Source organism: Piliocolobus tephrosceles, chromosome 13, assembly GCF_002776525.5.
Source record: "Piliocolobus tephrosceles isolate RC106 chromosome 13, ASM277652v3, whole genome shotgun sequence".
Taxonomy (NCBI): domain Eukaryota; kingdom Metazoa; phylum Chordata; class Mammalia; order Primates; family Cercopithecidae; genus Piliocolobus; species Piliocolobus tephrosceles.
The window spans coordinates 12,065,845-12,069,129 of record NC_045446.1 but is presented as its reverse complement, the minus strand read 5'-3'; the positions used below and the strand labels follow the sequence as shown (position 1 = coordinate 12,069,129).

Sequence of the window (3,285 nt, the reverse complement as noted above, 5' to 3'; positions counted from 1 at the left end):
TCCCGGCCGCCCACGGGGACCCCGCCGCGGCCTGAGCCGGGCGCCCACCGCCCCCACGCGCAGGGCCGGCGCCCGCGGAAGGCTCGGCTCCCTCGGGCCTCGACTCCTCTCCCCTCCCTGGCGCCAGGGGGCGCTGCGGCCCCACGACCGTCGCCATGGTCACCGCTGGCGGCGGAGAGGGGTTTACGTAAAGGACGCAGCGTCCCCCGGGGGGCGGAGGCGGACTTCGCGCCGGCGCCGGCGCCCTGCGGAAGCGGCGTTAGTGAATCGGGGCCTTGGGGAGCCCAGGATGGAGGTGGCGGTCGCGGCGGCGGGCCGAGCCCTGCGGCGGGCGGGAGGTAAGGGGGGCCTCCGGCGCGGCGGGCCGGTCCCGGGCGCGGGCGCGGTGCGAGCGGCGCGGCGGGCTGGGCAGTGTCCAGGGCGCGCGGTGGCCGGCCCGACGGGTAGGCGGGCGGAGTTGCAGCTGCCACGCGCGCCCGTGGCAGGTGTGAGGTCTGTGGAGCCCCTGGCACCGGCGTGGGGATGGTGACACGCGTGGCACGGGCGTGGGCAACGTGGGTCCGGCACAGGCGGCGTGGTTTTCCTGGCACGGATCTCAGAAGACTCGCCTCCACCTTGGTGCGGTGGTGGCCTCCCAGGTATGAGGTAGTGCAGCTGTCTGCACAGGTAGGTGATGGGCACGGCCCTCGGACTGGTTCTGGGGTAGGTGGCCAGCTCGTGCCGGCATGGTGGTGCCGCTGGCATGGGTATGAGGAAGTGCTGCCATTGCTTGGGTGTTGGGATGGTTCTGGCCTTGGGCTTGACATGGTCTGGGGTGATAGCACTGCGGGCTTGAAGAATTGGTGTCCTCAGCATGGCTAGAGTTCCTGGCGTGACTGTGAGAAAGGGCCTTGGCACAGTGTGGTGCAGGGGGCTACCTGGCACTGCCGTGGGAGGAGGCCGTGGCCCTCCCATCCTGATGAATGGGAAGGGTAAATGCCCATCCTTCCCCACGGGCGATGAAGGGGACACTGCCTCTGTCATGGGGGTCCAGTTTTAATGCCTGTTGGGTACACTGGACTGAGGAGGGCAGAAGTCTGGGAGAAGGTTAGTGTCCTTTATAATGGGCATAAACAGGAGATGTCAGGAGAAGCTTCTACCACAAGGGCCCTGATAGTAACCCAGACGGAGACCTTCCAGGCACTACCGTTGTCCTGGGCTCGCTATTCATCTAGCTTTGGGGACGAAGGGAGGGGTGGATGATTTCCAGTGGTGATCAGTGTCCCAGAATATGTCCTGAGAAACAAGCAGGGCCGAGAGGTAGCCCGGGTTAGTGGGTCAGGGAGTGGTACAACGCACCATCTGTCTGTGGTCACCGGGCACTGCCTTCTCCTTGGGTTGATGGGTTCACTCCAGGGTATCTGGAAGTTGACTCTCTTCTTTGATGCTTGGGAGCCTTTGGGTCCAGAGGATTGGATTGAGTGGGGGATGCTTGAAAGATGATTCTGCAGCCACTGGGAATCTGCTGGGGCCACTGGGACTCCCACCCCCAGGCTTAAATTCCTTTCCAAGGGCTCTGTCTGTCCTCTCTGCTTAGCTCCTATGTTAAAACCCCTTCCATCTGCGCTGAGATTGTGTCTGCTCTCACCAGTCCTTTGGGAAGCTTTGGGTGAAGGTCTCACTCAGCATCACCTAGTGCCTTACTTTTCAGAGAAGCAATTTCCAGCTCCCCCTAGAGAAGTCTTACAGTGTAGGGAAATCTTCAGTTCTTCGTGGATCTCTTGGGGGAGTGGGATCAGTGGTAGAAGAATAACAGGGTTGAGCTTGTGCTGTAGAAGGCACTTACGCATCCAAAAAGATGATGTTGAGGATATTGAAGACTAGGGTGGCAGGTGGTCGCCAAATTGCCAAGGTGGGTGCTTGGAGATGCTGATGAGTTCCCTATAACTGGAGCACTGTCCAATGCCTTTGGTGGCAGATCACTTTAATTCCAGTGTTGACTGTGTGAGCTTCAGCAGGTGACTTCACCAATCAAGGCATGTCACATGGTGGTCTGGTAGTAAAGCATGAAAGGAAATGGTGCACGTGGAAACCCTTTGCAAACAGTGAAAGACGTACAAAGGTCAGAGAGTCTCCTCAAGTAAAGAGACCAGGGCTGGAGGCAGGAGCCATAGGAAATGGTGGCGCGGGATGTGATTGGGAGGAAGGGAGCCGGAAGGTCGAGGGCCTGTCATAGGGAATTAGAGGCCCTGAGCGCACATGCTCCTGGTGGGGGCAAGTGGGATCTGTTGACACGATGAGTCAGCTGTTGAGCTGGAACCAGGCCCCCGGTCTCCTGAGGACGGTCCTGAGCATGGCCCCGGCAGCTGTGAAGTCCTGCAGGAGTGGCCCAAGCAGGAGGAAGCACTTTGCTTGGGTGGCAAACGTGCCTCATTGCCAGGGTGGGTCTGGGAGGTGTCTGTGGCTGACAGATCTAGGGTACCTGTGTGGGAGGAAGACTTGGGAAGTGTGTTTTCTCTTGAGAATTTCCTTTGGCTCTGGGTTCTGAGAACGGGGGTGGGGAGCAGTCACATCAGCGTCTTTTGGGCTGTGGCCTGAAGGAAACGAAGTGGGTCAGATCATGCACAGATCGATGTGGCTCAGGTCTGGATGGCCCTGCGGGAAGTTGAGGCTGGATAGCAGGGGGATCGGGGGTGTGGAGGATGCCCTCACACATGGGGGGAAAGGAAAGGGGGCTACGGGCACCTCTGAGGGCAGACAGGTGTGGCACCTCTCCCGATGTGGCCCCACTTCTGGCTGAAGTGCCTTCCCAGGTGGGGAGGATCAGGGTGGCTGCACATTGCTTTCCTCTCTGCCACCAGGAGCCTAATTCCTGACAACAAGCTGCAGAGCCTGAGTTGCAGACCCTGCCCCGTGGCACTGGAAGGCCTGTTTTTCTCTAACCCAGGGCGTTTCTCCAGCATTCCCTGTAGGTGTCTGCCTTAGCCAGCCACCCGTTTCGCAGGCTTTTGCCCTGTGCCCAGGCTGCAGTGTCAAGCCATGTGCGTAGAAGGAGGACATGGCCCTGCCAGACCCAGGGTTGTGAGCTGACTTTTCCATGCTATAGACTTGCCCTGTCCCCATAGCTGCCACCCAGACACTGTCCAGCATTGCAGGTGCTTCCCTGGTCGTTCCCATGTTGGTCTGAGGGGCGTCCATGGCCCGTCTCACCCGCTCCCTGCAGTGCCTTCATACCTCCCCTGAGGAGTTGCTGGGCACTTCAGCTCGTGTCTGGAAAGCTCTCTTTTTTTTTTTTTTTTTTTTTTT

At 59.8% G+C, this 3,285-nt stretch overlaps 1 protein-coding gene across 2 annotated transcripts in view; it reads left to right on the top strand.

The window, feature by feature from the left end:
- Positions 1-217: 217 nt before the first annotated feature.
- DAGLA (diacylglycerol lipase alpha) overlaps positions 218-3,285 on the top strand; it is a 67,779-nt gene continuing 64,711 nt past the window's right edge. For both annotated transcript variants that reach the window (XM_023189500.1, XM_023189498.1), the window contains exon 1: positions 218-338. The gene's annotated coding sequence lies outside the window, so the exon portion shown is untranslated. The remainder of the gene's footprint in view (positions 339-3,285) is intronic.